Genomic DNA, 14763 nt, shown 5'->3' on the forward strand with positions numbered 1-14763 from the left:
ATATCCAACTTCTGAAAGTCCAAACAATTTGTTCATTCATTGAGGTTTAAAAACATTCGGTTCACACTGGTTGGTTCTTGGGCCAAGCAAGTTGCAGCTAGGAAGTAGGCCTATAACAGCGTCGATTTTAGGACTGAATGGAGGACAATACAGTGCATAAAGAGCCCGTAATGGGACAATACATGAGTCAACAATGTAAAATTGAAACAACCTCTTGTTCTTCTGGCTTACCTCCCTTTTTTTTACAGTAGTGTAGTGAGGCAATGTTTTTTCAGTGAGGCTGACGCATCAGCGCCGACTGAGTTTAGCCTCTCTGCTAGCGTAATCAACGTGAAGATTTCAGGGTGAGAGCTTTAAGGTCATCCTTCATTATTCCAGGTTATTGCTACTAGCTGTGAGCGAGAGTTTTTGTGGCTGGCTCATTTGTCACCGCGTCAGCACCCCCACCCTGCTGTCACTCCACTACGCTATATGTGTGTATGTCACAGCAAGGGCCTCAACTGTAATTGCATCCCTAATCTCACAAAAGATTCCCCCCTACCCCATCAGAAACCTTTCCTGTATGTCACCTACTGTAGAATGTCGGCATCCATGCATAGAGGAGAGGATAGAAGGAGGGTAGGGACTTTTTGGAGCAACAGGCAACAACTTAAAAAAAAAAATTAAGATAAACTATGCTTTTCTTCATTTGATAGTAATAATGGTTGTTTAATTAAGTAAATATAAAAACTCTGCAGGTGACAAGGATTATGTATTACAAACGCACACAATAGTCTAAAATTGACACAACTTTCCGATGTCCTGAAAATGTATCTAAAAGACAAATATTCTTTGCTCTTGTTCAAAGGAAGTATTAGCTACAGCACACAGAGCGCATTGCAAATAAAGATCTGAAGGCAATTGAACGCTCTTTGCATAGAGGATGGTGCAGAAACAATTGAAACTCTCCAGAAGATGCAATCATTTCAGTCTAGTCATGATTGCAAAAGTGGATAATATAGTCCTTTCTGCCAGACGCCAAACTGAATATGGTTGCATGTGCGTTTATGAAAAATGGTTTAAACTATATTATGCTATTATGTCTCTCTTCTCCAGACACACTTGATAGGAGTACCGTGTAAAGAAGATATGAGCGTGGATGTCATGCAATGCTCAATGCTAGCAGTATTGTCTATGATGCTAATATTTTCTTAATCAAACAGAAGGCCACAGTCGTCTGAGAGTTTAAACAATATCCTATATTTTGACAAACAAAAGTAAATTGCGGCATAAATGGTTGACAATACACACACCTTGAGAATATCTTCTTTTTTTGTATTTCTTGCTGGTGTACAGTATGTGAAGGTGATGGCTGATGGCTAGTCTTGTTGCCTCATTGAGTTGTTCAGCCCCTGGTCCACCCACCTTCCATATCGACATGCTCCCCTCAATCTGTCCATTTCATTGATTGTTTCAGAGGTACTCAAGCTGAAAAGGCCAATTGGAGGCAGAGACCTGAGCAAGATAAAGGCTAACTCAAACAAAATACCTTTACATCTATTTCAATAGAAGGAGAGTTGATCCGGATTAAGTTGATCTATGTGCAGTGAAAAAAATAACATGGGCTTTACTCACTTTTCTATGCCGTTTTGTAATTGGTCAAAATAATTGGTCAACTTAAAACTTCTTATGGCTGGGGGCAGTATTGAGTAGCTTGGATGAATAAGGTGCCCAGAGTAAACTGCCTGCTACTCAGTCCCAGAAGCTAAGATATGCATATTAGTATATTTGGATGGAAAACACTCTGAAGTTTCTAAAACTGTTTGAATAATGTTTGTGAGTATAACAGAACTCATATGGCAGGCAAAAAAAAAAAATCCAACCAGGAAGTGGGAAATCTGAGGTTTGTAGTTTTTCAACTCATCGCCTATCGAATATACAGTGGGACTTCCTAAGGTTTCCACTAGATGTCAACAGTCTTTAGAACCTTGTTTGATGCTTCTACTGTGAAGGAGGGGGGAATGAGGGCTCTTTGAGTCAGGGGTCTGGCAGAGTGCCATGAGCTGACCACGCGCGTTCACGTGAAAGTTAGCTTGCGTTCCATCGCATTTCTACAGACAAAGGAATTCTCCGGTTGAAACATTATTGAAGATTTATGTTAAAAACATCCTAAAGATTGATTCTATACATCGTTTGACATGTTTCTACGGACTGTAACGGAACTTTTGAACTTTTCGTCTGCTCGCGCCTCATGAATTTGGATTACTGGGCTAAAGGCGCGAACAAAAAGGAGGTATTTGGACATAAATGATGTACTTTATCGAACAAATCAAGCATTTATTGTGGAACTGGGATTCTTGGGAGTGCATTCTGATGAAGATCATCAAAGGTAAGTGAATATTTATAACGCTATTTCTGACTTCTGTTGACTCCAACATGGTTTTGTTGTCTGAGCGCTGTACTCAGATTATTGCATGGTTTGCTTTTTCCGTAAAGTTTTTTTGAAATCTGACACAGCGGTTGCATTAAGGAGCAGTATATCTCTAATTCTGTGCATAAAACTTGTATCTTATATTAAAGTTTATGATGACTATTTCTGTAAATTGATGTGGCTCTCTGCAAAATCACCGGATGTTTTGTAGGCAAAACATTACTGAATGTAACGCACCAATGTAAACTGAGATTTTGGGATATAAATATGCACTTTATCGAACAAAGCATACATGTATTGTGTAACACGAAGTCCTATGAGTGTCATCTGATGAAGATCATCAAAGGTTAGTGATTAATTGTATCTCTATTTATGCTTTTTGTGACTCCTCTCTTTGGCTGGAAAAATGGCTGTGTTTTTCTGTGACTAGGTACTGACCTAACATAATCGTTTGGTGTGCTTTCGTCGTAAAGCCTTTTTGAAATCCGACAATGTGGTGGGATTAACAACAAGTTTATCTTTAAAATGGTGTGAAATACTTGTATGTTTGAGGAATTTTAATTATGAGATTTCTGTTGTTTGAATTTGGCGCCCTGCACTTTCGCTGGCTGTTGTCAAATTGATCCCGTTAACGGGATCTTAGCCGATCTCAGCCATAAGAGGTTAATGATTTTGCGAAACTTCCTGGTCTCATTTGATCAAGTTTACATGAAGATATTACTAAATTCTTTCATGGTTCGATTATGAGCAAGGGTTTTTGCCATTATAAAGTGTGACAGGTAATGATAAATAGAGTAATCATGGGGGCATAATGAGCCTGGTTAAGAGATGCACATCTATGTATGCAACACAACAGAAAACGGGAAACGCTGTCGATTCAAGACATTATCATTTTACGAACTTGTAGCATTGCTTATAATCCGGGTTGATTCATCATAACTCATATATAACTCATACATACCATACATAATGCAGGACTCATAATACATGTAATTCAGCTCTGATTTCTCAGTTTGTAGTAACAGTGACACAGAGCTTGCAGTTATCTAAGGCATTCTTGGTTTTGAATGTACTGTATCCTGGAACCAAGGCGCTATCTACATTTAAAGCTGGTGCTTGTCTGTGTGCTGGAAATGAAGAGAGAGGTAGTGGAGGGGAGAGAATCCAGTGAATCGCTAAAGGCATTTTAAATGTGTTTAATTGCTTTCTTTGTTTTACCTATCCCTGATGGTCTCTGACAGCACATGGAAATACTGCATTTGGAAAGGCACACCTTTTAGCTGTTCACCACATCTCCATTTCTTACTTATTTTGAAGTCGTGTTCTGACAGATGATGTCATGTAAATATGATGGAAAGGTTTTCACTGTTAAATGCTCTCTTGCTCTTACCAATACACACATTTTACATTCATTTTCCCTTTCAATGAACTTATTCTCTCAAGTCTTAATTCAAGTTCAAGAAAGCATAACAAATCTCAGGTAACCTGTCACTCCTAATCAATCCACCCGATTTAGCTATGTAAATCATTCCATAAAAAATACAATGTTGAATTAGTCACTCCAGTTCAAATTTACCCACCACCTACCCCATTTATGACTGGGATGGTGTTGTGTCTATGGATTTGCTTTGGTTTGGGTGTCTCTTGCCCAGGCTGTGCCAACTCTACCCAGTAAAGTCTGTGCTAATTGGAATCCCATTGAAGCATATTTACTGTTAAAAAGTCCAAAACATGTTTTTGAACAAACTTTAAGATGTTTGTTTTGAGATTCTTGCACGGATCGTAATGGCCAGAGGCATTTTGTGTTCTGGAATTGGTCTGAATATGCGTGGAGCTGTGTAACACATGTGAGAAACACGGGTAAAAGTATTTAACTTGAACCATTTTAATTATGTTTGGCTGCTCTATGCTAAATTTATGATGTAACTTAATTTGCTGCGCGATTGTGCCACTAGGTTGCCCAATGTTGCATCAGAATTTCTCAATTGCCTTAACATTTCTAAGTAGAGAGAGTTAATTATTGGTATTGTCTGCAAAAATATCACACGCTGTGCAAGGAGACCTCATATCAAGTGTCCTAACCATAGCCTATGATTTGAATATGATCCAACGGCCACAATGTAATGATTTTGATGCATCTAGTGGACTCTTGAAAATACAAGAACCATCAGTAACCCTTAAGCCCACTAATTACTAGGTAACAACTAGATAAATACCTACTAACAATGAAGCGGTTGCTAATACCATGTAAATACCAGATACTTGAAGGTCAACTAACACTCTTTATCAGGATGATTGACTTGAAGGTATTTATGTGGTAGGTATGTGGTAATAAATAAATGAAATATCACAGATGTTGTGACTAGGTGTTTACATAGTAAGTACCTTGTCCTTACTTATAAGGTCCTCAATACTAACATTTTGGACTAAAAAGATGCTATATATTTACATTTTGTTACTTTGTATTTACAAAGTAAGTATGTAGTACTTGCTTGGTTCCTAATAAGTACATTTGGGACGAAATAGTTACCATGTTTTACATTTTTGTTACTAGGTATTTGCCTATTTATTACCTAGTAATTACCGGGCTGTAAAATGAAGGGTTACCGAACCATCCTTGATTCAGCTAACCAAGGGATTGATGATCAGTTTAATGTTTAGGTGCTGCATAGGTAAGAACAAAATTGTTCACCCATGTAGGTCCCAAGGACCAGGATAAGAAACCGTGTCTTAAAAAGACATTGTTATTTTATCTGTCATGCTTGAATTCGCCACAAAGTTGATCCATATCTGAATGAGAAAACAAAGGAAACTAAAAACATCCATAGTAAGGAAAATGTAGGAATGCAAAACAACACACCTTTGTCTGTTCTTAATTAAACGGAGGTACTTGGGCTTAGGCACACATTACCATAAAGATGAGTATTTAGAAGCATAGCTGCACAGAATAAAAATCTAATTTCTTCTCCTTCATGGTTTGTGTCATCCAAATGATCTCAATGTTTGCCTTTCTTACTCGTTGTCTTCAGGCTCTGAGTCAAACAGGCAACTAGATAAACCCAAACAGAATACAGTTTCTATTTTGCTGTTGTGTACTTCAGAACTAACAGAACCCAGTGCTTCTGGTCTGGAGGTCAGTGATGTTTTTTTTTCTTCACATGGTTAATGATGATTGTTAATGGAGTAAAGCTACACTGTAAATTCACACTTGGAGTTGCCTGAACATTGGTTGGCTACACGTGCGTTTTCTGGAACAGAAGAGGGGATATTTTGATCCTGTTTAATGAGGGGTTGTAGATATTAATCATGAAGCAATAGGCTAATAATATAGTAGTACTCTGATAAATGACTGTATCTCCCTGAGCTCCTCCAGCTCCACGTACAGCCGTAGTACTAATCTCATTTATCTGATTCTCAAACATGAGGGGGGCGGAGAATTTCAAATATTTGCCCATTATAGATAATGCTTTGGTCAACACTGTTGCTCTGAGATGAGGAGGGGTCACAGCCCTAGGCTATTGTGACATCTCATAATAGAGATGTAAATGACGCCAGAGGTTTTGGACTGTTGAGAGGTTAAAGGTCAAGTGAAACACCATGACCGCTCAAAGCTACTGGACATTGACTCACGGCTATTGATTTTCCTCACAGTAAACCAACATTGGCCACCCAAAGTTACTCCCTTGTTCAGTCTATAATTTTGGCCAAACTTCCAAATACACGGCCAAGTACATGCCGTACTGTAACTGTCTATTCGTAGGATGTGCAAGAAATTGTAATGACATTTGTAGTACTGTAGACAATAAGAAAGCTGGATAATATCTCAGTTTGTTGAGAGCACAGGAAGTGTTCCCTGTACCAGTGTAAAGGTAGCATTACCTATTCAATATAGTACAAGATCCTAGTCGCAACCTGAGGTATAATATGCAGATGAAGTAGGATAATGGCAAATCAACCCCCTGCATGTCCAAATAAATGGCCGACAATACCCTCAACATTGTAGAGTCCAAGCTGGCATGCCCCCTTTTTACATCTCACTGCAGCGGCTAACCCTTAACAACCCATAACCACTCAAATACCGTAGCAAGCGTCACCTCTGCACAAGTCTCGATCCTGTTTCATCCGTAGTAATCTCTCTCACCTGCCAGGGAGGTTTTCCTGCTCTCTTCCTCCTTAATGTTGTATACATTCAGCGAGGTGTCTTCAAGTTTACCGTCACACACCACAGTTCATCAGTGGTCGTCTCTCTTCCCTAGCAGCCTCCCTCCGAATACCCCACAGCTCACTCAGACATTCTCCTCACTACACACAACCGACACACATATATGGATATCCAGTTATTTTCCCCTAGTCCACAGTGCTTTGTTACTGCCATTTTTCTTCTCTGTTTTGTTCCACCTCTGCTTTGGGTGAGAGAAAAGATTGAGATACAATTAGATTGCCATCATAATCTCTCCTGTATGGCTCCGCTTGGCTGGCTATGTGCTAGGTTGAGCGAGGAAGGTAATTGAAAAGGACAGAGGCTTGTGTGGTGTCTGAGGAATGTGTGTGGGTTCCTCTCCGCACAGAAGGGCCTTGCTAGGTCAGGGCCTGCTGCCTTTCTGACAGTACACGCAGAACCTCAAGGCTTTAAGGAGTAACACAAGCAGCCTTGTGTGTGGGCGTGTATGGGTGTATAGTTTTGTATAATAATAGCAAGTAATTAAAGCTTTGTAATACGTTTTATATGTCATAAACTACCATTGCATACAGAAAATCACCTATTCATGACACATTCAAGGCAGGTTTCAACAGTATGCTAGTGGTGGCGAATAAAAAGCACTTTACAGAAATTCGCAATTGAGTGGGACAACGTAATCAGGAAAGACTAGCAACACCATTAGCCCATGCCCCTAAGTGAAGTGAGCACCACAAATAGACATATTGATTATAACGGTCAAAAGAATCAGGCTGTGTGAGTAGGGTCCTTGAGTAATTCAGACTTCTATGAATTCTACGAATTGAACACGAGTACATTTAGAGAGATAGTACAAGTACAATACATAGATATTTGTTAAAAGGTCTAACTGCATCAGTCTCCCTCTTTCTCTTTGTCTGGACAGTCATGGTCCCCAGCTGTCATATGTCCCATCCATCAATCCTTTGCTTTCTGTCATTGGAACGGAGCAGTTTCCTGAATGAAATGGGTCCAGGCAGGCTGCAGAACTAACGAGCCGTGCCTTCTGTTCTAACCAGGAAGACAGAGAGGGAGAGAGAGGGTTCAATTGGTCACCTTTAAACCGCAGCTTTATTTGCATGCACGACCCATCATTCTTGGCGGCTAACCACTGCGGGGTAAATCAAGGCCCTTGCGGAGAATGAAAAGTGTCTTCTGAGATAAACCTGGAAAGGAATAACAGCGGTGATCCCGCCGCTGGTGCATTTCCACTCAATGGCCGGTGGATATAGCGACTGCATAAATAAGACCTGATTTCAGTCCTTCCATCCTGTGCACTTAGTCTATAACCAGGACCTGTGGGAATGAGTACATTGCAACCGTTGAAGTGTACAGACTACGTAATGAGAGGAATTGTTTTCATACTGTACCCTAACATTGATACAGAATGTGTACGTTACTTTGAAGTGTGAACACTTGAACACGTGAACACATTTCATACTGCCTGTGAATATGCTTCGTCAGCTAATATGGACATGGTATGGGACAAGGTATGGAAAAGGTCCAGTACGAAATGGCCAAAGTGAAGTTAGTTATAAGATCCGTAAGTACTGTAAAGAGCTGTGCTAATGTTTCACAAATCTTCACTCTCTTCTCACATACAGGTTTCTGTACTATTAAGTCTTCTTCAAGAGACCATGAAAAGACTCCAGGAAGTCTCAACCACAGAGCTCCCAGTTGCTTCCCTGTCCACGTCTATAAAAGATAGGATTCACAGCTTACCTAGACTACAATCATCTAAAAAGACAAAGAAGTGTTCTTCAAGGATGCTCTGACACACAAATGAGGTATTTCACTGGCGAAAAAAAGAAATCAATAGGAACGTTTATGAAAAGCTGTATGTCTAGGAATGTGAGAAAAAAATGCTTCACTTTTGGGGTTTCAATTGTTATTCTGCCTCATTTTGTAGCGCCACACTAAAAGGTCTTGCTTGTTCTGAAAATACATTTGTTTTTTCTTGTCTAATACAGACATTTGCTTTCCAGTACCAATACAAAATCATGATAATAACAGTTGACAAGTTGCTCTGCCTAGTTTAAGTCTTGTGAATATATGCTGATGCACTCTACAGTTGGGTGGATAACAGAGGTAATTGATGAACCTTTATTAATTAATCGTGATGTCGATGAGAGACAGGGAGAGAGACACCGCAGCCCGAGTGATGGCTGTATCGACACTCCTATGTTCATATATCAGAACAAGGCTTGTAAAACACGTTCAACTTCTTGTGTGTGCGCATGTCTGTCTGTCTGTCTGTCTGTCTGTCTGTCTGTCTGTCTGTCTGTCTGTCTGTCTGTCTGTCTGTCTGTCTGTCTGTCTGTCTGTCTGTCTGTCTGTCTGTCTGTCTGTCTGTCTGTCTGTCTGTCTGTCTGTCTGTCTGTCTGTCTGTCTGTCTGTCTGTCTGTCTGTCCATGTGTGTGCATGTGTTTGATCCAGGACTGCTTGTGGAGAATATTTAAATGCTCAGTTTAGACCAGTGCGGAGGCCCTCTGGGCCTGGGCTGCAGGCTTCCCTTTGTCTGGATCACTCATGGCATTACGCATCAGAGGATTTACATAATGCAGGAAAGGATTCAACTCAGGTAGACCAGCACCAATAAATCACTCTCTTTGGGAAAGGAGAGATATGGTGAGAGAGGGAAAGAGAGAGAGAATGAGAGCGAGAGAGAGTGTAAGGGGGGTTATACTGCCAAAGCCAGAAATAGCTTGCAATCAATTAAGATAAGCATTCTGAACACTCTCTAAGACAGATGCATGCTCATTTTGAAGCTCAGTGCATGGGGGACCCAGGAAACTGCCTGTCATGATGCTATTCTTTATTTCTATCTCAAACAGCATATTGTAGAGAGAGAGGGGATTAAACGTCTCTCACAGTGTGCAGGATCAAAACCTCCCAAGATCCTCAGTAGGGACTAATGATGTTATTCACTGGCAATGGGCTTATGTCAAAACAATGTATGGGTTCAAGCCACATAATAAAACCAAGTCTAGAAACAGGTATAGACTGAGCCTGTATTTTCCTCATTATAAACTGGGTGGTTTGAGCCCTGAATTCTGATTGGCTGAAAGCCATGGTATATCAGACCGTATACCACGGGTATGACAAAACATTTATTTTTACTGCTCTAATTACGTTGGTAACCAGTTTATAATCGCAACAAGGCGCCTTGGGGGTTTGTGGTATATGGCCAATATACCACGGCTAAGGTCTGTATCCAGGTACTCCGCGTTGCGTAGCGCGTAAGAACATCCATTAGCCGTGGTATATTGGCCATATACCACACCTCCTCGGGCCTTATTGCTTAAGTATACCACGGTTTGTTTGTTGTGTACCATTGTATGTTTTTCTTCCTTCTGCGATACCGGTACTGCTACATTCAGTTTGTCATCGAAAATACTACACAAACTTTAACAGATGCACTGCTCTTTTGTTGAGGTATTGTGGTCACTACAATATATGACCGTAGGTAGACAATAAAAAAGTATGTAATGTGTGTAGCACAATAGCAATAGTCTTCTCCAAAGCACTATAATGCCTCCAAACCACTGTCGGTTCAACCACCTGCCACCACATACCTGGCAGGATCTTGGACAGCTCCTGACTCCCGCAGCTGAAGCACTTTGCAATCACCCAGCTGCATGGGATTGAGCAATCAACCTGGCAAGACAAAAGGTTAAATGAGTTTGAAGTCAGCAAGCTGAGCTGAGGGCCTAATCACACAATTGTCTGTTCTCTCCCTCCCTACAGGTACAGTACCTCACTGGATGCCTCAGCTGTAACACTCCCTTGAACCCCTCTATCCATCTTGGGCCGACCTCCGCATAAATTTGCCTACCCTAAATTCTTCAGATCGAGTGCCTTTTACTGTATATTTGAGTCCTGTTTATAAATCCTAAATCCTGAAACAGCTCCTGCAGTAGCTACAAAGTGTTACACCAGTTTCAACCAAATATGTTTGGTATCCATTACCGGGAGTTACAAGATACTTACTGTTTGGTTTAGCAAAGAGAATTTCCGACCAAACTTAGCTTGGCGATGCTGTCTTTGTCCTCGATTTGTGGAAATAGGAGTCTCATGAAATGTCTGTGTCGAGTTGCAGGGGGTCCGTTTGAATTGAGAAAATGCACTGTTATCAAAATAAATACGTTTTTTTTTTTTTGCTCCATGAAGTAATCCAACAATGTGTACACTGCCATCTCGTCTAGTTGAAGTCTTTTGTCATTGATCGAGATGCTGCATGTCGTGATGACAGACACCTGTCTTGATCAATGAGAGAAGACTTGAAATAGACAAGATGGCGGCATACTGTGCACATCAATGGATTACTTTAGGGAGCAATAAAAGTAACTCCTAGTAATGGAAATACTTTTTTGGGGGGGGGGGGGGTTGTTAAATCACATTATCTGGTGGAACAATCTGTTGCTACACCTGCAGTACCTTCTTGGTAGGTAGCATTTATACTACTAAGTCCAGCTGGCAATCATAACCATATCCATGGAATTGCTTATATATTCTTAAAGAGACCAAGTTTGCCTATTTCAATCCTTCCCCTTCCTGTTGAAGACTGAATTCCATCAGCAAGAATATTCCGCATTTAAAAATCCACTGCCTTGCAGTAATATGTTTGAGTGTCAGCTCCAAATTTAATTAGTGACGTATGACGTAAAGGTAACGTAAGGGTAATGGCGGACTGAAGGGATTTATGTAGAGCACCTCAAGATAAAACATAATATTCGAAATATCTGCTAAATTAGACTAAAATATTAGCACTACTTAATCTGGTGAGTGATAACCTTCAATCTGGACAATAACACAAAACAAATCCTAAAACTAGAGACATTTATCGACAAATATTACGAAAACAGGCAACAACCAAACATGACGGAGAGTAAGACAGGGGAACCGATTACAAAACGAAAACGTGACTCTTCTACAGACACTGATGATTTAATATTCTCACCACCCGGAATGGTAAAGGTCGAAACCGATCTGTTAAAATCAATAAATGACAAACTGGGTATACTTGAATTAGTTAGTAAGGATATAAAAGAGTTGAAGGCAAGCCTAGAGATGAGTGATGAAAAAGCTGCGACATTGGAGAAGCAAACACACGCGCTAAAAGGGACAGTCAATAAGATTGAAACCGAAATGAATGGAATTAAAAAGGAGAACACCGTTCTGAAGGAAACCTTACTAGACATACAAACTAGATCCATGAGAGAGAATTTGGTACTTACAGGTATCCAAGAAAAAGAAGGAGAAGTTCCTGAATCTATAGTTAGAGAGTTCCTCCTTACAGCGCTTCAGATTCCACGCGAAGTTATCGACAAAATCCAACTTGAACGCGTTCACCGCTTCGGACAGAGAGGGCAGAGGTACGAACGCCCAATCGTTGCCAAATTTGCTTCATTTAAAGATAAAATAATGGTTAAAAGCCTGGGTAAAAGACTTGCTGGGACCAAAATTGGCATGAATGATCAGTTTCCGAAGGAAATTGCAGAACGGCGCAAAGTTCTGTATCCAATTTTCAAAGAAAATAGATTAAAAGCGAAACGAGTAGCTCTCGTCGTTGATAAACTATATATTGATAACCAGTTGTTCAGAGACACAAAGACTACTCCATGGTTATTTTAAAAATTACAAAGTTCTCATAGACGAGGGAAATAAACACAATTCAAGCCCGGTTACTGATTGTAACAATACAATAAAAAATATAGCTTTTCTATAAATCTTCACATATAACTAATTGAACACACAAGCACTAATTCAACATAGTGAAGATAAAAACTAAGTAAACAGAAGGCACAGTATGTGTGGATGGTATGGTTTGTGTTTATTTTTTATTTTATTTGTTATGTTTGGAAAGTTGAGTGAGTGAGTAATGAAATGGTTGCATATCCCAGAGCCAATGTATTGCTGTGAGCCGGGTATGAGAGGGCTTTCAATGTTGTTCAGATGATGGATATACTTTTATAATGAATTATACGTCTTATTTATTTATTGTCCTATCATGGAGAACTACATTTTTTATTTATTTTTTTATAAATTATATCTAATTATTTATTATCCTATTTTAATGGTACGGTCCATGGCACTATACCCTAGACACCCACCTGAATGACCCAGATACTAAGGAGAAGTCCCTAACTGTTTTATGTGCCCGCTGTAAGCGGTCTGTATGCAGCTAAAATGAGGTCAGAGACCAAGAGCAGCACTGCCCCCTCAAGATTCTGAGCCTGCTTGGCAGGGTTGGTCCTGCAAAGCCAAAGCCCCAATAAGGGAGAGCATAATATACAAGGAAATTCTCAAAGCTGCTAATGAGAACCTTGACGACCTTGTACCTAGCCGGTGGGGATTCCGGTGGGGTGCCCCCACCCAGGCAGTGGCAGTGCTGGCAACACTAGCTGCAGTAACCCATGGGGAGGGGGTCACACTCGGACATTCAGAGAGGGGGTATATTATTGTGGCCCTGGCGGCACAAAATCAAAGTCGGACTGCATGGAGATGCGTGGGGACATGGTCATGACGGGTGGCCGTATTGTGGGTGTTTCAGGAATAAGGTGTACATTTGACCTCCATTATCTAGGATATGACAATGGTAAATAAATCTCTCAATTTTTGCTAATTTTTTGTGCGGTCTTGCAGGCCTTCTCATGCAGCTGCAACTGCAAGTGCATTTGTAAATCATGACCCATCTTGAGTTGGGCTCTGGGATGGTGCAATTGTTGAGAAAGTGAGCTTATGGTTGTGTGGGGGTAAGGGCTGAGTGTGTGTGGGTGTATGTGTGTATCCCACAACTGTTGCGAAGGAAGAAGTAAAAGATGTTAGGGACAATAGAGGATGATCCACAGATATACATAATACAAATCGAGGTGAGGGCAATGGAAATGCATATGGTAATTGATCTTCTTCAATTCGGTAAATGGCACTGTATGCTCTTTTCAAAGAATGGATCCCAGTCGGTTCAGGGCTATGGGATACAGGGGGTCGAGGGTGGTCTACCGGGCATTGGGATGACAAGCCATCTCGAGATGAGGCCTTTTAGCGGGTGGAATAGTAGGGACCAATTGGAGGTTTACTTAGTAGAAATGCAAATATCATGGTACAACTATATAGACACTCAATCATTATGTTACTTTTTAATAGTACGTTTACAAAAATATATTCTGATTAAAAGAATGAAAGGTGTGTCTCATTATGGTAAGTGGTGAAATAAGTATAGCCAGTTACAATTGTAATGGCTTAGCAGATAATAAGAAAAGACGATCAGTATTTACCTGGCTAAAAGAGAAGGATTATAATATCTATTGTTTACAGGAAACCCATTCAACAGTTTTAGATGAAGTTTTGTGGAAAAAGAACTGGGGGGGCAAAATATATTTCTCCCATGGGCAAAGAAATTCAAAAGGGGTGATGGTTTTAATTAACAATAATTTTGATCCAAATGTGCAAATTGTCCAAACAGATCCTCAAGGTAGATGGATTATTTTAAATATGTTATTGGACAATAAACAAATATGGCTTGTTAACCTATACGGTCCGAATAATGATGATCCAAGCTTCTTTGAAAATATATATAAGAATTTATCAACTCTACAAGCAACACTAGACTCTATTATTATAGTGGGAGATTTTAATACGGTCTTAAATACCTCTATAGACCGGAAAGGAAATCACACTACAAACTATCACCCTCAGGCACTTAAGGAAATCATGAATGTCATGGATATATTGGAATTAGTGGATATATGGAGACTTAAATACCCTGATTTAGTGAGATATACATGGCGGAGGCTGAATCAAGCTAGTCGTCTTGACTACTTTCTTATACCATTCTCTCTGGCACCAAAAGTTAAAAAAGTGTTGATAGGGGACAGAATGCGGTCGGATCATCACATAATTGGCATATATATTTATCTTACAGAATTTCCACGTGGGCGAGGATATTGGAAATTTAATCAAAGTCTACTAGATGATAAATTGTTTAGAACTAGGACAGAAGATTTTATAACTGACTTTTTCAGACATAACATAGGTACAGCAGATCCCCTTATTGTATGGGACACTTTTAAGTGTGCCTTTAGAGGCCATGCAATTCAGTACTCATCTATAAAACAAAAGCAATTTAGATCAAAAG

This window comes from Salvelinus namaycush, chromosome 30 (assembly GCF_016432855.1).
Source record: "Salvelinus namaycush isolate Seneca chromosome 30, SaNama_1.0, whole genome shotgun sequence".
In the NCBI taxonomy this organism is placed as follows: domain Eukaryota; kingdom Metazoa; phylum Chordata; class Actinopteri; order Salmoniformes; family Salmonidae; genus Salvelinus; species Salvelinus namaycush.